Genomic DNA, 23882 nt, shown 5'->3' with positions numbered 1-23882 from the left:
CTCTGCTTTTTAATATGCTATCTATGTTGATCATAGCTTTTTGTCTAAGGAGCAAGCATCTTTTAATTTCATGGCTGCAGTCACCATCTGCAGTGATTTTGGAGCCCAAGAAAATAAAGTCTGTCACTGTTTCCATTGTTTCCCCATATTTGCCATGAAGTTTTTAATTCAAGGACAGATTTTTTAAAAAATCCTCTTCAAATTCAATGATTAAAAATGCATCATGGAATTCAAACTAGATGAACCAGATTTTTTGTAGTAACCTGATTTCCTCTATGATTTTTTTAATTTTAGTGTATTATAAACTGTAGTTAAGTATTATAGTTATAAAAAAATCAATTGTTACATAAAGGATCTGTGCAGACCAATAGGAATCTGAGTTTTTAGATTAAACATGCTTCCGAGAGTGAAATTCTGTAATGATCTAACAGCATCACCTGACCTACATAACTTACCAAGGTGGGCATTTGGGTGGTGGGTGGGGATCAAAGTCAGTACTCTTCTCAGTTCACCAAATGAAGAAAAACTACTATTTATTTTGTCTGTTCACAAAAAAACAAACAAACAAACAAAAGCACACAATAGTTTCTACTTTCAGTAATCAAACACAAGTCACAAAAGTAATAATAACACTGAAGAGGTTTAAAGAATCACAATTTAGAGAAGATTCCTGAAAGTGCTCTCTGAACTAAATGAATGCCAACTCATTTGTTTACAAACTAAAACATCAAAATTAAAAAGCAGCAACCTCTTTTTATCTTAGTGGAAAATGGATCTCATTTCAGTGCTTTTTGTTTTCAATTTTTTTTTTAACTTGGTACAAATGTGTGTGTGTATGAACAAGTGGCAAGTGAGTAAGCAAAGTGTCAGCTCCATGAATTTAAAAAAAGCTCCCATAGAAGATAATATATTACTTATATAAAATGAAAGGCTATGTTGTTCACTTGCTTTAGGTCTTTTTTTTTTTTTTTCTGATGCCTCAAATAAACATAATGAAATTATCTGTAATGCAATATCTGTGTGATGACTATATATCCAATTACTTCTGAAAAGCCTCTCTTGTAAGCAGAAGATGAATCATTTCATGAGTTTGGAGATTCACTAAGCAAAAGTACACTCGGTCGAATCATACTGTGTTAAGGAAAGGGGAGATAACTTACCAAAGTAATGCAAGGGGAAAATGGAGTGATGAGAAGAGGAAAAAGAGAAGTGAAGATCAAGTAAACTAATACTGGCACTTAAAAAATATCGTCCTCCAAAAGTAAGGTGCATCTTTCTTGGGGAAAAAATGTCATAATGAGAACTCTCTGCAAGTGTTTGAGTCATATTAGAGTTTGGACTTTAATTGAAAATAGATTTACACAGTTTCGGTGTATATTATGCCCTAATCTGCAGAAGGTAATTTCATTTTTAACACCCTGTTTGTTCCCCAATGATACTCAGTCTACCGTATACATTATTTAAATTTAACAGAAGCCTGTCTTTATAAGTCATCTTCTCTACAATGGTTAAATCAGTAAGAAAGTAAAATATTCAATATTTATGTAAATAAAGGCCAGGGCCCTTAAGTTTTTAGGTAACTAAAGCAATGATATTGCCATTAATATAGCTTCAAAGAAATAAGCAAACATGGATGAAGCCTGAAGGCTGGACTGCATTCTGACTCCCCAGATGCAGGTCTGTTAGTTAATAATTAAAGACAAAATAATAGCACAATTTCAGGCATCACAGGACTGGTGAAGAACTCCCTTCATAGTGGAAAGCAGGTTCAAGTGTGTCTTTCTTATCACTAGGCTCAAAGAAGCTCATTAGAAGGAGAAACGTCTGTTTTGATAGCTGAGAAAACTAGAGTTCTTTAACATCAGCTGCTGAAATTGAAGGGCTGTAGATTCTGGCTGATTCATAGAAAAAAGGAACTCCACATCTTGGAAATAATTGAGAACAGTGATAATTTTGTTTTAATTTTGTTTTGATTTCTCCAATGAATCTAACAGAGTTTTGCTTATAAGAAATCAATAAATACATGCTGATGGAATGTATGTGCTAGCGCTACTATGGTCAGTGGGCTTGAGTTACAGCAGCTTGTTTATGCACAGTTCATTCCTATTTGCTGCCAATGATTTGCCATTTTTCTTTACTGCCTCATCTGGCATCTCCTCCTCAAACTTGTATTGCTCATTTTCCCTCTCTTACTTTTCACCTCTGATACTTCAATCAATCATTCCAGTTAATCAGTCTGACCTGGAATTTGCTATTAGGAATTTATATGAGATGAGTAATTGACAGATTTTACTTTGGCAAAGGCCCTGTGTATTGCGAGACTGAATCTACAAATGGACAATGACTGTTCTATCCCTAGAAATAGAATGCTATCCCACAACTTCTGCTCCAACCAGCCTGGGGAGTCAAACCACAGTCACTGTAGCAATCAACCCAGAGTAGTTAGGACCTCATCAGTAACTGTCAGCTTTACTAATTTTTGCCCCCCTTCCTTTTGTCTAATTTGGGATCAACCAGAGAAAGCCAACTATCTTCCCAAACCAACCACAGAGGATAGCTCACTTCTCTTGACCTGATTAGAATTTCCTGATGCCAGCAAACCTCCACGTAAAGCATACTTCAAGGCTTCCCCTATTTACCCTATAAAGCTTTCCTACTTCCATAACTATCTTTGAGTCTCTACCCAACACAAGTGATGGTTTATGACTCCCTTGCTATAGCAAGCTATAATAAATAGCCTTTGCTTGCCCTGTTTTGTGATTTTCATTTATTCGCACAAAATTATCTCTCCCAGTATTTATATTATAAACATCCAATTTATAATTTATAAAAGAATTTTTTGCTTCTGTTTGAAATGTAAGTTAAACAGTGGGGAAACAATTGTTTGGATTCTTGAGAGAAGCTTGAGACCAGTGATGGTGTAGCTCTAAGTTCTAATTTCTAAATTCTTAGACAATTTACCAGGATTTGTTGGTAGAAGAAAGCCTTGAATCTTTTAAAACCTATGATGGTATTTGGCAACCAGAGAGAAACTCTGGTTGACTGAAATAACTCTCTGCTGAACAGTTAATTTTTATGTCTCACCTGTCTGCTATAAATGGAAGACAGTTACTTTTTTTCTTCCCTCTGCAGCAAGAATTCAAAATGAGCATAAATTCCCTTCTAGGATTGTATTATCTTATATATAAGAGCATTAGTGATTTTTTCCTTGTGTATAATATTTTAGAATATAATGAAGAAACTGAGGATCAAAAAACTTAAATGATTTAATCAAAAGTCAGAGTTGGTAGGTGCCAGATTCATGGGTGAATCCATCTTGCTCTGACTTTCTAGATGGTTTGTTTTCTTCCAAAGCACATATTCCTTTTTTGTTATCTCTCATATTTGGCTAATTGTCACTTCTTTGTGGCCACTGCTTGAATGATTCTGGATAAACATGTTCAATATAGGTTTCATTTCAGTTCAGTTGCTCAGCCGTGTCCAAGTCTTTGTGACCCCATGAATTGCAGCACGCCAGGCCTCCCTGTCCATCACCAACTCCCGGAGTTCACTCAGACTCACATTCATCGAGTCAGTGATGCAATCCAGCCATCTCATCTTCTGTCATCCCCTTCTCCTCCTGCGCCCAATCCTTCCCATCATCAGAGTCTTTTCCAATGAGTCAACTCTTCGCATGAGGTGGCCAAAATACTGGAGTTTCAGCTTTAGCGTCGTTCCTTCCAAAGAACACCCAGGGCTGATCTCCTTTAGAATGGACTGGTTGGATCTCGTTGCAGTCCAAGGGACTCTCAAGAGTCTTCTCCAACACCACAGTTCAAAAACATCAATTCTTCAGCACTCAGCTTTCTTCACAGTCCAACTCTCACATCCATACATGACTACTGGGAAAACCATAGCCTTGGTGAGACGGACCTTTGTTGACAAAGTAATGTCTCTGTTTTTAATATACTGTCTAGGTTGGTCAGAATGTTCCTTCCAAGGAGTAAGCATCTTTTAATTTCATGGCTGCAATTACCATCTGCAGTGATTTTGGAGCCCCCCAAAATAAAGTCAGCCACTGTTTCCATTGTTTCCCATCTATTTCCCATGAAGTGATGGGACTAGATGCCATGATCTTTGTTTTCTGAATGTTGAGCTTTAAGCCAACTTTTTCACTCTCCTCTTTCACTTTCATCAAGAGGCTTTTTAGTTCCTCTTCACTTTCTGCCATAAGGGTGGTGTCATCTACATATCTGTGGTTATTGATATTTCTCCCGACAATCTTGATTCCAGCTTGTGCTTCATCCAGACAGCGTTTCTCATGATGTACTCTGCATAGAAGTTAAATAAGCAGGGTGACAATATACAGCCTTGATGTACTCCTTTTCCTATTTGGAACCAGTCTGTTCCATGTCCAGCTTGAACTGTTACTTCCTGACCTGCATACAGGTTTCTCAAGAGGCAGGTCAGGTGGTCTGGTATTCCCAACTCTTTCAGACTTTTCCACAGCTTATTGTGATCCACACAGTCAAAGGCTTTGGCATAGTTAACAAAGCAGAAATAGATGTTTTTCTGGAACTTTCTTGCTTGTTCCATGATCCATAGGATGTTGGCAATTTGATCTCGGGTTCCTCTGCCTTTTCTAAAATCAACTTGAACATCTGGAAGTTCATGGTTCATGTATTGCTGAAGCCTGGCTTGGAGAATTTTGAGCATTACTTTACTAGCATGTGAGATGAGTAATTGTGCTGTAGTTCGAGCATTCTTTGGCATTGCTTTTCTTTGGGATTGGAATGAAAACTGACCTTTTCCAGTCCTGTGGGCAATGCTGAGTTTTCCAAATTTGCTGGCATGTTGAGTGCAGCACTTTGACAGCATCATCTTTCAGGATTTTAAATAGCTTAACTGAAATTCCATCACCTCCGCTAGCTTTGTTCGTAGTGATGCTTTCTAAGGCCCACTTGACTTCACATTCCAGGAAGTCTGGCTCTAGATGAGAAATCATGCCATTGTGATTATCTTGGTCGTGAAGATCTTTTTTGTACAGTCCTCCTGTGTATTCTTGCCACCTCTTCTTAATATCTTCTGCTTCTGTTAGGTCCATACCATTTCTGTCCTTTATCGAGCCCATCATTGCATGAACTGTTCCCTTGGTATCTCTAATTTTCTTGAAGAGAGCTCTAGTCTTGCCCATTCTGTTGTTTTCCTCTATTTCTTTGCATTGATCGCTGAGAAAGCCTTATCTCTCCTTGCTATTCTTTGGAACTCTGCCTTCAGAGATTTATAGCTTTCCTTTTCTCCTTTGCTTTTCACTTCTCTTCTTTTCACAGCTATTTGTAAGGCCTCCCTAGATAGCCATTTTGTTTTTTTGCATTTCATTTCTGTGGGGATGGTCTTGATCCCTGTCTCCTATACAATGTCACGAACCTCAATCCATAGTTCATCAGGCACTCTATCTATCAGATCTAGGCCCTTAAATCTATTTCTCACTTCCACTGTATAATCATAAGGGATTTGATTTAAGTCATACCTGAATGGTCTAGTGGTTTTCCCTACTTTCTTCAATTTGAGTCTGAATTTGGCAATCAGGAGTTCATGATCTGAGCCATAATCAGCTCCCGGTCTTGTTTTTGTTGACTGTATAGAGCTTCTCCATCTTTGGCTGCATAGAATATAATCAGTCTGATTTCAGTGTTGACCATCTGGTGATGTCCATGTGTAGAGTCTTCTCTTGTGTTGTTGGAAGAGGGTGTTTGCTATGACCAGTGCATTCTCTTGGCAAAAATTTAATAGCCTTTGCCCTGCTTCATTCCGTATTCCAAGGCCAAATTTGCCTGTTACCTCAGGTGTTTCTTGACTTCCTACCTTTTTATTCCAGTTCCCTATAATGAATAGGACATCTTTTTTGGATGTTAGTTCTAAAAGGTCTTGTAGGTCTTCATAGAACCATTCAGCTCCAGTTTCTTCAGTGTTACTGGTTGGGGCATAGACTTGTATTACTGTGCTATAGGTTAGTGGATAACTAAAAGAAACAGTTTTTGTTTTATTTTATTTTTAAATGTAAAAGTCTTCAAAGACAGGAATCATCTTATTTTATAAGCCCCTAGAATCATTTATAGTCTATGCCTTGTCTTTTTGATATAATTGCCAGCCTAGAATTTTAATATAATTGAAATCAAGTATTGCAGTTTGCTACGAGTTATCAAAAACTATATAGCCAAAGTGCATATCTCAATAAGATACTTCAGTGATTGTGAGGGTATAGGCATTTTCCATTCATTATTATTGTGAACTGAGTTGGAAAAATCTCGTTAATATAATACCATTGATTATAGTCATGAATCACTATGCAGAAGCCTAAGAGTGGCAAGATATCCTCAACATAAGCTAGAAATATGAAAGACTGCTCTTCCATGAAAAACTGAGAAAATTAAAGATTGAATGAAAAGTAAAACTTTTTATTCTATAATCTATTTTATGTGTATTAATCTATATCTGTTAATCTCATAAATCTAATTTATCTCTTTCCCTTCCTTTTCCCATTTGGTAAACATTAGTTTATTTTCTATGCCTGTGAGTCTGTTTTTATTTGGTATATAGATTGAAATTATAATATAGATTTGTATTATTTTTTTAGAGTCCACCTATAATTGATATAGTATAATATTTGTCTTTATCTGATTTACTTCACTTAAGATGGTAGTCTCTAGGTACATCCTTATTACTACAACTGACAATATTTTACTTTTTTATAACTGAGCAGTATTCCATTGCATATATATATATATAAAATATAAAATATAAAATATCTTAAGCCAGTCTTCTGTTGTTGGACACTTAGGTTGTTTTCATGCTTGACTCTTGCAAATACTGTTGCCATGAATTTAGGGTGCACGCATATATCTTTTTGAATTACAGTTTTCATCTTTTCCAGATATCTGCCTAGGAGGGGATTGCTGAGTCATATGGTAGTTCTATTTTTTTTTTTTTTAAGAAACCTCCATACTGTTCCAAAATGGATTTACCAATGTAAATTCCCACCAATAGTGTAGAAGAGTTCCTTTTTCTCCAGACCCTCACTAACATTTATTATTTGATGATGGCTATTCTGACCAGTGTGAGGTGATACCTCACTGTGGTTTTGACTTGTATTTATCTAATACTTAGCAGCATTGAGCATCTTTTTATGTGCCTTTTGACCATCTATAAGTCTTCTTTGGAGAAATGTGCACTTAAGACTTCTGTGCATTTTTGGTTGGCTTCTCTATTGTTTGACAGTGGATTGTATGAGTTGTTTGTATATTTTGGATATTAACACCTTATAGGTCACATCATTTGTAAATATTTTTTCCCAATCTATGTTGTCTTTTTATTTTGTTGATTTCCTTGGGTACCATTTGTGGGTTTTTTTTTTTTTAACTTTTATTTCTTTGACTTTGGAAGACTGATTTAAGACAATATTGCTACAGTTTATACCTTAGAATACTTTTCCTATGTTCTCCTGCAAGAGTTTTATGGTATCCTGTCTTATATTTAAGTCTAAGCCATTTTGAGTTTATTTTTGTATTAATATATGGTGTGAGAGAGTGTTCTAATTTCATTATTTTACATATAGCTGTCTAGGTTTTCCAACAGTACTTGTAGAATAAACTCTTTTCTCCATTATATATTCTTGCCCCCTTTGTTGTGGATTAATTGGCCATAGGTATTTGAGTTTAATTTTGGATTCTCTATTCTATTGATTCTATGTGTCTGTTTATTGTACCAATACCATACTCTTTCAATTACAGTAACTTCATAATATAGCCTGAAGGGTTTTGCCTCCAGGTTTTCTCTTTATCCTCAGGTCTGCTTTGGTTATTCTTTTTTTTTTTTGTTTTTGTTTTTGTTTTTTTTGGTCCCATATAAATTATTTGTAGTTCATACATGCAAAATGTCATGGGTGTTTTGATAGAGATCACATTAAATCTAGATTGCTTTCCATACCACAGCCATTTTAAATGACTTTAATTCTTCCAATCCAAGAGCATGAGATATCTTTCCATTTCTATGAATGATCTTCACTTTCCTTTAGCAATGTTTTATAGTTTGCAGGATATAGCCCTTTGGGCTTCCCTGGTGGCTCTGATGTTAAAGAATCTGCCTGTAATTCAGGAGACCTGCGTTCAATCCCTGGGTTAGGAAGATCCCTGGAGATGAGAATGACTACCCACTCCAGTATCCTTGCCTAGAGAATTCCATGGACAGAGGAGCCTGGTGGGCTACAGTCTACAAGGTTGCAAAGAGTCTGACAGAAACTAACGCCTTCAGCTACACATATAGGTTTTAAACTTTTTGGGTTTATTCTTAGGTACTTTTTGATATAATTTTAAAATGGGATTTTTTTAAACTATCTTTTACTGATGGTTCATTGTTAGTGAAAAGAAATATAGCAGATTTCTGTATATTAATCTTGTCTCCTGCTACCTTGCTTGAATTCACTTATTAATAGTTCTAAGAGTTTTTGTGTGAAGTTTTTAGGGTCATTCTGTTACAATTAATTTAATTTATTCTTCTTGCCTAATTTCTGTAGCTAAGAGTTCCAATATTCTGTTGAAGGGTAGTGGTAAGAGTGAGCATGATTGTCTCGTCCAGAATTTAATGGAAAGGAAGGCTTTCAGCTTTTCACTGTTGAGTATTATGTTCGATGTGAGTTTGTCATCAGTTCAGTTATGTTCAGTCACTCAGTCGTGTCAAACTCTTTGCTACCCCATGAATCGCAGCATGCCAGGCCTCCCTGTCCATCACCAACTCCCAGAGTTCATTCAAACTCATGTCCATCTAGTCAGTGATCCCATCCAGCCATCTCATCCTCTGTTGTCCCCTTCTCCTCCTGCCCTCAATCCCTCCCAGCATCAGGGTCTTTTCCAGTGAGTCAACTCTTTGCATGAAGTGGCCAAAGTATTGGAGTTTCAGCCTCAGCATCAGTCCTTTCAATGAACACCCAGGACTGATCTCCTTTAGAATGGACTGGTTGGATCTCCTTGCAGTCCAAGGTACTCTCAAGAGTCTTCTCCAACACCACAGTTCAAAAGCATCAATTCTTCAGCGCTCAGCCTTCTTCACAGTCCCACTCTCACATCCATACATGACCACTGGAAAAACCATAGCCTTGACTAGACAGACCTTTGTTGGCAAAGCAATGTCTCTGCTTTTTAATATGCTATCTAGGTTGTGTAAATGGCTTTTTATTATGTTGAAATATGTTTGCTCTATACCGTTTGGTAAGAGTTTCTTTTATGAATGGATGTTGAATTTTACCAACTGCATTTTCTGCGTGTATAAAATGATATGTGGTTTTTGTCTTCTCTTTGATTGATTTGCATATCTTGAATCATCCTTGTGACTCTGGAATGAATCCAACTTGATCACAGTGTGTGATCCTATTTTGTTGAGATTTTTTACTTCTATATTCATGAACAATGTTGGCCAGTAATATTTTTTATTATAGTCTTTGTCTGATTTGGTATCAGGATGATTGTGGCTTTATAAAATAAATTTATGAATGTTGCCTCCTCTTCAGTATTTTGGAATAGTTGGAGAAGTATAGGTTTAAGTTTTTCTTTGTATATTTGATATAATTCCCTAAGGAAGCCATCTGGTTCTGAGTTTTGTTTGCAGGGAGTTTTTTTTTATTATTATTACTGATTTTATTTCACTTCTAATGATCAGTCTGTTCAAATTATCTGTTTCTTCTTGGCTCAGCTTGGCAGACTCTATGTTTCTAGAAACTTACTCATTTCTTCTAAGTTGTCCAATTTGTTGGCATATAACTATTCATAGTAGTATTTTACAACTTTTTGTGTGTGTCTACCACTCTTATTTCTCCTCCTCTGCTACTTTTTTTTGTTGTTGTTATTTTGTTACTGATTTCTCTAACTTTTCTTCTTGGCGAGCCTGGCAGAAGATTTGTCAGTTTTGTTTAATTTTTCAAAAAACAGCTCTTAATTTTATTGATCTTTTCTATTATTTTTGGTTCTATTTTATTTATTTCCTCTCTCATCTTTATTATTTTATTCCTTCTACTGACTTTGGGTTTTGTTTTTTTGTTTTTTTTTTCTGATTCTTTTAGGTGGTAAGTAGATTGAGATTTTTATCTGTTTCTTGAGGAAGGCTTCTAGTGCTCTGAACTTTCCTCTTATAACTGCTTTTTACTGCATCCCATAGTACTCTTGCCTGGAAAACCCCATGGACTGAGGAGCCCAGTAGGCTGCAGTCCATGGGGTTGCTAGGAGTCGGACATGACTGAGTGACTTCACTTTTTTCTTTTCACTTTCCTGCATTGCAGAAGGAAATGGGAACCCACTCCAGTGTTCCTGCCTGGAGAATCCTAGGGACAGGGGAACCTGGTGGGCTACTGCCAGGGTCCAGCCCTGGTGGATCCAGGGTAATTCGAAGCGGGGATGGAGTCAGTGTCTGGGAAAGGACTACTTAATTAGAAACATAAGATTAGGAAAGAATAGTATAGTAGGAAAATTAGTGGAGAAAAGAGGCTGAATAACTTGGTTTACGTGGAAAACCAATAAAGTTCCAAGACAAGGAACTTGCACCATCTACGTTAGGCCGCTGGCACCCGCTTGAATAGCAGAGGGTGCCCCGCCTTGGGCTCCCTCTCACGTGGATCTTAGAAACCAAGGCAAATAAGTAGACTTGGTGAGCCTCCACACCCCAGATGGGAATTCAGCCAGAAAAGAAAAGAAGGAGAAAATACCACACGGGGGAAACCAGTCTTTCCAGTGACTGGTCCATCCTTTATTGTCTGGGAGAGTTTTTTATACTTTTGGTTGTACATAGAGATCAATGGATAATACAAAGTTATGCAGCATCAGCAGCCCAGACTCTTATCGAGACCAGGCTTTCTCTCTGTTTACCTAGCTGTATACACAAGTCTTAGGTGATTTACATCATCTTCTGGCCAGGAGGCCTACTAACATTTTACGGCCCTTTTCTAATAAGGGTCTGTCAACCAGAAAACTTATTTGCCTTAAAAGTGTTGTTGTTTTCAAAGTCTGGTGCCACTCTCAGAAAGCACTAATTAAGGTTACAGTCTTACGTAGCAAGGACACAACGATTTATAACAAAGAAAGAGGAGTACAGTGATTTATAACAAAGAGAAAGTTCACTAACTCAAAAGCCTAGTGTTGCTAACATCAAAACTACTATATTCCTTTTCTATATCCAATTACATTGATTAATATCCTCCAGGTGCCTAAAAGATAGACTATGGAGGCCTGGCAGCAGTCATTGACTCAACAGTGAAACCCATCACCAATATAATTTTTAGCTTTTTAGAGAAGGCTCTATATTTTTAAGATGTTTTAAGCTTAGTGCCTCTCGCAGTTGGGGGCTGTAAACAATTCACATGCATAATTGTAAAAATCCGGACAGACCGGTCAAGTAAGTTAAAAAGCTATCAGAGACATTCTTTTATCCGAGACATTCTTTTTATATGAAGCAGACTGTTAGCTGGAGCTCTAAGTTAATTCTTTTTAGAGGAAGGTGGTGGGGGACAGCCCCCTGTCAATGTCAGAGGAGTTGGTGAGAGCATAATGCAGTAAGGCAGGCAGACTCTGGTTTTGGGGGTAGATGTTCGAGAAAATTCAGCGAGGCTCCCTTAAGGCCCGACTCACCTTTGCCTCTCCGACCCCTTAACCTCATGACCTTTGCCATGGGTGGGACCCCTCGTGCCGGCTCCCAGCCGGCTACCATCTATGGGTCGCACAGAGTCAGACACGACTGAAGTGACTTAGCAGCAGCAGAAGCATAGGTTTACTAAGGTTGTGCTTTCACTTTTTTTTTTTTTTTAATCTCAAGGTCTTTTCTGATTTCCTCATTGATTTAATCATTGACCTATTGATTCTTTAGCATCATATTTTTTAATCTACATGTGTTTGTTATTTTATCATTTTTCTTTCTGTGGTTAATTTCTAGTTTCATGTCATTGTGGGCAGAAAAGATGCTTGACATTATTTCTGTCCTCTTAAATTTGTAGAGGTTTGTTTTGTGACCTAGTACATGGTCTATCCTACAGAATGTTCTATGTGCTCTTGGACAGAATGCATATTCTGATTTCATTTATAAACTAAGATTATGTCATCCAGTCCCATCACTTCTTGATGAATAGAAGGGCAAAAAAGTGGAAGCGGTGACAGATTTTCTTTGGCTCTAAAATCACTGTGAATGGTGACTGCATCCATGAAATTAAAAGATGCTTTCTCCTTGGAAGGAAAGCTATGACAAAACTAGACAGTGTATTAAAAAGCAGAGATATCATGTTGCTGGCAAAAGTCCATATGGTCAAAGCTATGATTTTCCCAGTAGTCATGTATAGATGTAAGAGTTGGACCATAAAGAAGGCTGAGCACTGAAGAAGTGATGCTTTAGAGTTGTGGTGCTGAAAAAAGTCTTAAGAGTCCCTTGGACAGGAAGGGAATCAAACCAGTCAATCCTACAAGAAATAAACCCTGGATACTCATTGAAGGACTGATGCTGAAGCTGAAGCTCCAATACTTTGGCCACATGATGCAAAGAGCAGATTTATTGGAAAAGACCCTGATGCTGGGAAAGACTGAAGGCAAGAGGAGAATGGGGTGGCAACAAGAAGCATCCTGTGAATATCAATTAAGGGCAACAGGTTTATTGCATCATTTAGGACCTTGATGCCTTATTCATTTTCTCTCTTATTATCTGTCCATTTTTGTTAGTGGGGAGTTAGTCTCCTACTATTGTCATATAATTGTCAATTTCTCCTGCTTTGTCTGTTAGTATATCCTTTACATATTTAGATGATCCTACATTTGGTGCCTATATGTTAATAAGTGTCCAGTTCAGTTCAGTCACTCAGTCGTGTTGGACTCTTTGCGACCTCATGAATTGCAGCATGCCAGGCCTCCCTGTCCATCACCAACTCCCAGAGTTCACTCAAACTCATGTCTGAGTCAGTGATGCCATCCAGCCATCTCATCCTATGTTGTCCCCTTCTCTTCCTGCCCCCAAACTCTCTCAGCATCAGAGTCTTTTCCAATGAGTCAGCTCTTTGCATGAGGTGGCCAAAGTATTGCAATTACAGCTTTAGCATCATTCCCTCCAAAGAACACCCAGGACAGATGTCCTTTAGAATGGACCAGTGGGATCTCCTTGTAGTCCAAGGGACTCTCAAGAGTCTTCTCCAACACCACAGTTCAAAAACATCAATTCTTCAGTGCTCAGCTTTCTTTATAGTCCAACTCTCACATCCATACATGACCCCTGGAAAAACCATAGCCTTGACTAGATGGACCTTTGTTGGCAAAGTAACGTATCTGCTTTTGAATATGCTGTCTAGGTTGGTCATAACTTTCCTTCCAAGGAGTAAGCGTCTTTTAATTTCCTGTCTGCAATCACCATCTGCAGTGATTTTGGAGCCGCAAAAAATAAAGTCTGACACTGTTTCCACTGTTTCCCCATCTATTTCCCATGAAGTGATGGGACCAGATGCCATGATCTTGGTTTTCTGAATGTTGAGCTTTAAAGCCAACTTTTTCACTCTCCTCTTTCACTTTCATCAAGAGGCTTTTGAGTTCCTCTTCACTTTCTGCCATAAGGGTGGTGTTATCTGCATATCTGAGGTTATTGATATTTCTCCCTGCAAACTTGATAAGTTAAATAAGCAGGGTGACAATATACACATAAGTTAAATAAGCAGGGTGACAATATACAGCCTTGATGTACTCCTTTTCCTATTTGGAACCAGTCTGTTGTTCCATGTCCAGTTCTAACTGTTGCTTCCTGACCTGCATACAGATTTCTCAAGAGGCAGGTCAGGTGGTCTGGTATTCCCATCTCTTTCAAAATTTTCCACAGTTTATTGTGATCCACACAGTCAAAGGCTTTGGTATAGTCAATAAAGCAGAAATAGATGTTTTTCTGGAACTCTCTTGCTTTTTCCATGATCCATCGGATGTTGACAATTTGATCTCTGATTCCTCTGCCTTTTCTAAAACCAGCTTGAACATGTGGAAGTTCACAGTTCATGTATTCGTGAAACCTGTCTTGGAAAAATTTGAGCATTAGTTTACTAGCATGTAATAAGTATAATATGCTATATCTGAACAGGTCTTAAATTCTCTTCTTTTATTAAACCATTTCCCATTATATAATGTTCTTCTCTCCTTATGGATTTGGTTTTAAAGTCTATTTTTTCCAACATGAGTATTGTTACTTCAGTCTCTTGTTGTTTCCATTTGCATGAAATATTTTATCCATCCCCTCACTTTCAATCTGTGTGTCTTTCTTCTGGAGTGAGTGTTTCATAGGCAGCATGTTTTAAGTAAGTTCTTGTTTGTTGTGCATTTTTTTTAAAAAAATGTTAATTTTTACTTTATTTTACTTTACAATACTGTATTGGTTTTGCCATACATTGACATGAATCCACCACGGGTGTACATGAGTTCCCAAACATGAACCCCCTCCCACCTCCCACCCCATATCATCTCTCTGGATCATCCCCGTGCACCAGTCCCAAGCATCCTGTATCCTGTATCGAACATAGACTGGAGATTCGTTTCTTACATGATAGTATACATGTTTCAATGCCATTCTCCCAAATCATCCCACCCTCTCCCTCTCTCACAGAGTCCAAAAGACTGTTCTATACATCTGTGTCTCTTCTGCTGTCTCACATACAGGGTTATCATTACCATGTTTCTAAATTCCATATATAGGTGTTAGTATACTGTATTGGTGTTTTTCTTTCTGGCTTGCTTCACTCTGTATAATCGGCTCCAGTTTCATCCACCTCATTAGAACTGATTCCAATGTATTCTTTTTAATGGCTGAGTAATACTCCATCGTGTATATGTACCACAGCTTTCTTATCCATTCATCTGCTCATGGACATCTAGGTTGCTTCCATGTCCTGGCTATTATAAACAGTGCTGTGATGAACATTGGGGTACACATGTCTCTTTCAATTCTGGTTTCCTCAGTGTGTATGCCCAGCAGTGGGATTGCTGGGTCATAAGGCAGTTCTATTTCCAGTTGTTTAAGGAATCTCCACACTGTTCTCCATAGTGGCTGTACTAGTTTGCATTCCCACCAACAGTGTAAAAGGGTTTCCTTTTCTCCACACCCTCTCCAGCATTTATTGCTTGTAGACTTTGGGATAGCAGCCATTCTGACTGGTGTGAAATCCATTTTTGCCACTCTGTCTTTTGATTGGAGAATTGAGTCCTTTGACATTTAAAGTAGTTATTTATATGTACAGACTTACTGCCATTTTAAATCGTGTTTCCCTGTTGATTTTTAAATTCTTTTTTGTTCCTTTTTCCATTTTCCTTTTGTGGCTTAATGGTTTTCTTTTGTGTTGTGCTTGAGTTCCTTTCTTTTTGACTTTTGTGACCCATTATAGCTTTTTGATCTGTGGTTACCCTGGTTTTCAAGTGTGTTGTACTTTGTCTACTTTATCCTATTAGTCATACCAGTTTAAATACATTCTGAAAGATCTACATTTTTTGTCCCCCTCCCCCTACACTTTATGATTTTGATGTCCTTTTATGCATCTTCATTTTTATCCATTTACTGTTAATTGAGTTGTAATTGCTTATGCATTTTTTTCTTTTTTAATGTATACACTTATTTCTATTAATGATCCTCAATCCTTTTATATATTTGCCTTTCCTGTTGTGATTTTTTTCCTTTCCTGTAGATTTTTTTAATTCTCTTCTATTTAATAAACATATTTATATTTTGGGTAGGTTTTGTATTGCTGTATTATTTCAGTTTTTGCTTATCTGAGAATTTTTTTTTTTTAACTCTCCTATTCTAAGAGTTTTCTTGCTGGATAGAGTATCCAAGGTTGCAGGTTTTTCACTTTCAGGATTTTTAGTATTTCATGCCATTCCCTTCTAGCCTTCAAAGTTTCAGGAGAGAAATCAACTGATACTGTTATTTAAGAGAGATAGCAAGAATTTCATAGCTGCTTACAGTATTTGGAGAATTGACCTGAGAGAGATAGAATTATGTGCTTAACTAATGGTGAGCACCTATTAGATGCCCAGTAGATATTACAGGAATGAATGAATATGTGAATGAATGAGTGATTGAAATACTAAAACCGAAAAGTAGGAGGAAAAGCAAAGGATGCAAGGTACAGGGAGATAAATATTATTTTAATGTGAAGACTAGTATTCTCCTGACAAGAGCTGTCCACAAAGATTCACTTCAGCAAACTGCCCTGGCTAGATGGAAAAATTACATTTATAAGTTACAGTTGTAATTTTTTTCAGTATCATTGTAAAGAGAAGCAATGGGTGTTTCTAAAATTATGCATCTTGCAAAAGGTTACTCTTTTCTGTAGCTGCATCTAGCTATAGAAACTAGCTTTCAAATTAGTATTCTTTTAATTTCATAACATGTTGAAACTAATTTTTTAACACATGGAAGCAATTTCAGGATGCAAGTTGTTCTAGGAAAAAAATGTCAAATAATTTTTAATTAAATATGTATTCCAACTGTTTCTAGGATGAGCAAGCCAATATTGTCTATAATAGTAGTAAGGCTTACTCTCTGTCATCTCATCAAGGAACTGTGCTAAGAGTTTCATATATCTCTAACCCCAATACCAAATCAGCTATAGGACAACCAAGAACTGTCATGTATCGTATAAACTGTCTTGGGTTTGGGGAGGTTTAGAAGTTTACTCAGTGTCATTAATTTATTAATTTGTGGAACAAGGACCTATATCTGTGTCTGTCTTATTTTTTTTATCATGTTTTTTAACAAGTAATTTTTCCACCTGCAGAAAATCTTCCTTTTGCTGTTGCTTTTCTGAATTGAATTGGTGTCATTATTCTATATTGCCTAGCAAGCACTGTCTAGTAGGCAAATAATATACAATTTGTAGTAAAACAAATCTCAATCACTTCATATGAATTACATCATACATGAACTTAAGTAAAAATTGACAGCAAGTGCTTTTGTTAAGAAAATGCTATCATGTTAAACTACTGTCATTTCTGGAAAATGCATGCTGATATGAAATGTAAAGTTCATTAGATATTTCTTGAGAATGGCTTTTTCTTAAGAAACAGAATATGAACTGGTAATGAAAGTTATACAGAAAGAATCAGTGAAGCACTGAGTTTGGTCTGCTGGACAGAGAGATTTGAAGATAGGTAGTGAGATTTGCAATACCAAACTTTCATTCAATAGTTTTTTAAGTTATTGAAATGGAAGATTTCAATATAATGATAAATGATACTAGTTATAAAATATAGAAAATCCTATAGAAGACAGGGATCACTAAACTATTTGCTTTTGTTATGGAGAAAAGATTTATTCACACACATGCATTCTACTCTTTTCTTCCTGCAACTAGATAATTTTCTGTTTGCACAGTAAATAGTTATATCTTGCCCTCTACCCTCTGTGAAAAGTTTGATCTACCACTGGGTGCTTCAGATTGCACTATCAGCTTCCCAATTCATCTATCCTAAATTTTGTTTGTTGATTTTTTCCTTGTCATTGTAGTTTTATCTCATGTGAATGGATCCCCAATAATTTTGTTTTCTTTGAAATTCATATAAAATACATGAAATATGCATATTCTTTAGTGGCTTGCTTATTTTCTTCAGCATATTCATCTTCATTCCTGTATAGTGACCAATTATTTATCACTAAATCAATATCCAAAGTGACTATGCCAATTAAAAATGCCCCCATCGAAAACATATGGAAGCTTTTATTACCCATTTATGCACTAAAATCTTTGAAGTCAAACTTCTTATATTCAATATGATAGGTGTGAAAATTTCTCCCTATCATTTTTAATTTGCATTTTCCTGATGACTAATGAAGTTGAGCCTTTTAAAATGAATTTCTCTGTGAAATATATTTAAATGTCATATCTCGTTATGAGTTTTTTCTTTCCTACTTTTAGGTAGGTTTCCTTTAAATTGTAAACAGAACTACAGCTTTTCTGATGATATGTGTAAAAATATTTTTCAACATTTGTGCCCTGTTTTACTATGTCTTTAATTTGTTAAATTTTTAGATTTTGATATAATTCCTCATTTGTGATGTTTATAGATTATGCATGTTTATGTTTCATTTAACAAATATTTTCTTTCATATGACAAAGTTATAAAAATTTTTTCCCATGTTCCCTTCAAATTTATTAAAGATTTATCTTTTCAATTTGTCTTTACTCCATTTTGGCTTTATTATTGTGTATAGTATAAAATTGTATCACAAAAACTATTTATTATAGTTCATATTTTCCCATTAAGTAAAATGATAATCTTTGCTATATATTTTTTCAAGTACATGTGCATATGTGTGTATATGTATATATGTAGATATTAATGCTGCTACTGCTAAGTCACTTCAGTTGTGTCCTACTCTGTGTGACCCCATATATGGCAGCCCACCAGCCTCCCCTATCTCTGGGATTCTCCAGGCAAGAACACTGGAGTGTGCTGCCATTTCCTTCTCCAATGCATGAAAGTGAAAAGTGAAAGGGAAGTCGCTCAGTCGTGTCCGACTCTTCGCGACCCCATGGACTGCAGCCCACCAGGCTCCTCCATCCATGGTATTTTCCAGGCAAGAGTACTGGAGTGGGGTGCCATCGCCTTCTCCGAGATATTAACATATATACACATATATATTTTCAACTGTGTGGAAGACAGTTGAAAATTCACATACAGCTTATGATCAGCCCTTAGTATATGCAGTTCCTTCGTGTCCACAGATTCAACAACTTTAAATCATATAGCACAGTACTATTTACTATTTTTAAAAATCTGTATATAAGTGGGTATTTTTACCATCATTTACTTGCCTGTCTAGAGCTCTTTGCCTGAGTATTTTCTGATAAACTTTTCATGTGGCACATTCCCTTTCTCCCTATTGTGGTAGAACTTAAAGAGCAACAACGGGAAGTATTCTCCAGTAGACTGTACTGGAGAAGTCATACAGTGTAAAAGAGTACACTTATTCTTTAGGGTAATTCTCAGCCTTCAGTTTGCATACACATTGTTAAGATAGCATGATTAAGTGCTATCTGCATACCCCAGATAATCTGTATCTATAGGTCTAGGATGAGGTTTGAGAATTTCATTTCTAGCAGCATCCCAGGCAATTCTGCTATTGGTTTAGAACTACATGTTGAATATCACTCAATTATGATACTGGTAGCAATTTTTAGGATATTTTGTTGACAGATTTTAGAGGAAGAGCTTTACCTCAGATGAAATCTTCATTCTTTGTATGTTCACATATAAAATGGCAGCTGTATTGTTCAATTAGCAATGATGCCTCATTTGATTCACAGATGGGATGTTAAATACAATTCAGTGCTTCTTGTGCCTATGGACAATGACACACATAACACAAATGTAATCTGATATCAGCTGTTCTATACTTCTGAAAGCTCAAATTACGTTGTCTCTGAACCTGGCTCATTAATGTATCAAACCTGATATGTAGCATTCCTAAAAGTATCCCTGTTATTTGTCCCTTGAAAAAGGGAACATAGATTGCAAACCAGTTCTTCAGTTCTAAAGTTTCTGTATGTTCTTCCTCCCATGCTTGGTTCCCTACCTCCCAGAGAGTCTCTTTAGGGGCCTCAGTGCTGCGACTCTTGACACATCACTGTAGGTGTACTATCTATGAAAACTTCCCAAACTTCCAATCTGCAAGGTGCCAATCTTGCCTGGAAAATGTCATGGACGGAGGAGCATGGTAGGCTGCAGTCCATTGGGTCGCAAAGAGTCGGACACCACTGAGCGGCTTTACTTTCACTTTCAATCTTCAATCTGGTGTTTTTCTCACCTAGAAGCTGCAAGATATTAATGTTTGTGGGATAATCCTATCAAAATACCCATTTATTCTTTTCATAGTTAATGGAAGATGCAACAAATCTTGCTTGCCAATTTTACTTTGAAATTTTTAGCAGTGTATCCATCTCTGTGATTATCCACAGTACTGGTTAAGGTCCTCATCTATTCTCGCCAAGTTTGTTAAAATAATCTCTTAACTGGTCTCCTTCCCTGCTTATTCATCTAAACTACATCTTTTCTACAGTCAGAGAAAGATTTATCTGAACACAACTATGCAAATATAATATCTGTGCATTTAATTATATCTATGTATTTCCTACTTAATAGGGTAAAGATTTTAAAAAATCTCTGGAATTAAATTTTACAGAGATCATTATTAGGCAATTTTAAGAGTTGAAAGTACTTAGTAATATTCCCAGTAAATAGTGGAACACATATATATGACTGTATCTTCTATTAAGGATATATTTGAGGGCATTAATTCAGCATCTTCTACACAGAAAAAAAAATATGCCCTAATTTTCAGTGTTTGCATCAGCAGTTCAGAAATAACTATATTGATCTTAAAATGAGACTTTCTAAACAAAATGGTATGAGACTGGAAATGAATCACTTTCAGAAAAGAAACCTGATTTCTGTAACAAAAATTAATGCCCTGGTGTCAATGAGGAATCATTATGAAGCAGACTGTAAAGATTTTGTTGATAATTAACTTAAATATGGAGAAATGATGAGAAAGATGTAGGGAAATACTGGTATGGATTTTGGATAAAAGTTATTGGCTGTTTAAATTGTTTTCAGTGTTTGAACCTTATTTTCATGTGCTATCTTTATGTTTAATGATATTGATCTAAGATGCTATTGAATATCAAACATTATGTTTAATTCATCAACCAGTAAACAGCAGAGAACAAATTTTGATGAATTCAACAGAGTCAGTGTTTTTGATGAGGCTGGGAAAGAATGGAGGTAATAATTTTTTGACATATGGATACCCTGGCACTTGAACTAGTCCCGCTGTTCCCACATAATGTCCCCAAAATGTCAAACAATCCCTTTATCCATGCTATGCAGCCCCAGCAAAACTCTTGCTTGCTTGGTGCTGGAAGCCAGGAAATCGTAATAAATGTCAAAAGGGATATGAGGAAAATATATGGAAAGGCACTCAGCAAGAAATGTAGCTGATACTGCCTGCTTTTAAACTCAGTTGTTACTGATCCTATTCCAGGCTTCTTTAATTTAAAAAGCTGATGTGCATCCTGAACATCGTGTTCAAAAGAAGAATATTCAAATAGCTCAAAAAACAAGAAGTTTATAACTCATTAATATAATCTCAATAAATGAGAGAAGCCTAAGACACTTGGCCTAAGCCACTCCAAAAGTATACCTGATCCCACTCTACTGTCCCTCTTCTCACTTTCTGGTTATTAATCTGCTATAGGGTCTAGCTCTGCTGAGAAATAGGTCAAATGCAGAAGAATTCATAAGCCAGTAAGATTTTTTTAAAACAAGGTACTTATGTTTACTATTTATTGCTATGTACCATAAATTACTCAAATTCCAGCATCTTAAAGAGACAAACGTTATCTCACAGAGATGAGAATAAGGAATCTAAGAGTGGCTTAGTTGGGTGATTCTGGGTCAGGGTTTCTTACGAAGTTGCCATCAAAGTGCCTCTGAAGACCTGAGTGGGATTGGAGAATGCCCTTCAACACTCATTCTTATAGTTGTTGGCATGAGGCAACACGTTCAACACTGTGCTTAGAAATTTCAGCTCGATTACCAAGTTACTATATGCAATGCTGATACTAAAATTGTCTGCCACTACAGAGCAAGGGTCTCCTTTTGCCAAGTTTCAGATAGCATTTTACTTCTGTTTCTACAGGCTCTTTCTGGGAGTCTTATTAATGACCACATGGCTTTAAGGCTTTATTTAACAGATCCTTCAAAAGTAACATTTAATTAGTGATATAAAGGAAGTAAGAGAGAGAACTATGCAGCTAACCAGGGGAAGAATATTCCAATTAGAGGAAGCCAAATGCACAGATGCACTGAGGTAGAGGTGCTTTGACGTGGTCAGAGAATACTACATAGGCCAGTATAGCTGCAGCAAAATGCATGAAGGAGGAATTCCTGTGAGCAGGAGGAAAGAGTTGCAGTAAGTAAGATCGATTAGGAGCTTACATGCTGCTGTAATGACTTTTTGCTGATTGAGATGGGGAAGTAATGGTGGATATGGAATCTGGCTTAAGTTATAAAAGAATCACCCTGGCTGTATATGGAGTATAGCTTGGTGTGTGTGGGATGTGTGTGTGGTGTAAATATGGGCCAGTTAGGAAATATTGTTGTCCAGGGCAAGATGGTGGCACTCTAAGCTTGGCTCATAACAGGGGCCTTAGCAAAAATTGCTGAATTTTGAATATTTCAAAAGGAATATCTTGAAACTTCTGTTCATGTGGATCCATATTACATATTACTCGGGAGTTGATGTCAAATCGTAACTTTATAACTCTTAAGACTTGAGATCTTTAACATTTGATTTGAAACCAAAGATAAATATTTGTAGAATATCAGATTGTAATCCTGATAAATAGATCATTGGGCCATTCTATTTTCACCTAAAATAGAAGGTTAAAGTATAAGTCAATAAGAAACACATGTGCATTGTACAGATAATACAACTGGAAAATCAGGTTTGGAAATTGAAAGTCACATTGAATCTTCCTTTTACTCAGATTTTTACAAATGAACTGGTTCTGATAACTTATTATAAAATGTATGTAAAGGAAAGTTTGACAGATGAAAAGGGCAAATGACACCTGATAACTAATGGAAGAGTAAAAGTGTCTTGGTGTCTGTGTTTATCAGATAAGGGATAATTAAATAGCTGAAATTATATATCAGTAGTCAACTTTCAATGGTTGTTAATGCATAGATTACCTTACCATTAACTATGATTTAAAAATATGTTTAAGAGCAACTACCTTAAAATATATAAGGGAAAAGAATTTGTGGAAAGTGAAGTATTCTGGCCAGGAAAGTTGATGGTTTGGAAATAGTATTTAAAAAACAGTTTCAAAGCAGATAATAGTATAATTTCTATCTCATTGTCATTGTTGTACTGAACATTTAATATAAATGCTTTATATTTTATCTGAAGTAGGGTAAGAAGGCAGATCCCAGTTATGGAGAAGCATTAGTTTTTCTAGGTATGGCCCATGGCTAGCTACCCTCATCTGTCCCACAAGTCTATTCTGTTTATTTATACCCTAACCCCTTTGCAAGGAGAGACTGTATTAATCTGTGAAGATTGTTCCCTAGTACCCTGAGTCATCCTTCAAGGATGAATAGTCCTGTCATATGTTCTTTTTGGACACTATGCTAATGTCTGGTACTATAATTTACCTCCATTTCCCACAATGTACTACCAGCTATGTTCTTAGAATATTTATTAGATAATCATAGAGTTTGCAAGGAAACTTTTCACCTAAAGTTGTAAATAATAGTGAAAGATATTGGAGGGAGTTTTTGGAATGGGGTAGAACTTCATAAAGTGTTTTCTGAGTGAGAGGCACCATTTTTTTATGTAATACATCTGCATTATAAATCTTGCTCCAGTGCCCAAAGTATTCTTGATATTTACCCTTTTAACAAAACCACTCCTATTACCGCGATATGTGATTGAAGAATGGCTAGATGCTACACATATTAAAATGAGGCTTAAGATTGTTTTTGAAATAGGAGCTCAAGTCACTTTTGTCTTCCCCTACTATAATACTTCAGTCCTCTGTTGCTAACTTCACACTCATTCTTAGATACTAACTTCTAATGGGATCTTTTAAGTTTGTGCCAGTGGAAGCTTCAGATTCACATTTAATTGATACTAATAAGAATGAATTAAAACTATTTACCAAGCACTGTGCTGGGTGCTTTCACAGATTGTGTAATTTTAGTCCACAAGCAGGCATGATTAAGTGCTATTGAAGGAAAACTAAAACTTGTAGAGGTAAAATAACTTGCTTGAAGCATCACAGACCCTGTTTGGAT

Source organism: Capricornis sumatraensis, chromosome 1 (genome assembly GCF_032405125.1).
Source record: "Capricornis sumatraensis isolate serow.1 chromosome 1, serow.2, whole genome shotgun sequence".
NCBI lineage: Eukaryota > Metazoa > Chordata > Mammalia > Artiodactyla > Bovidae > Capricornis > Capricornis sumatraensis.
This window is presented reverse-complemented; position numbering follows the sequence as displayed.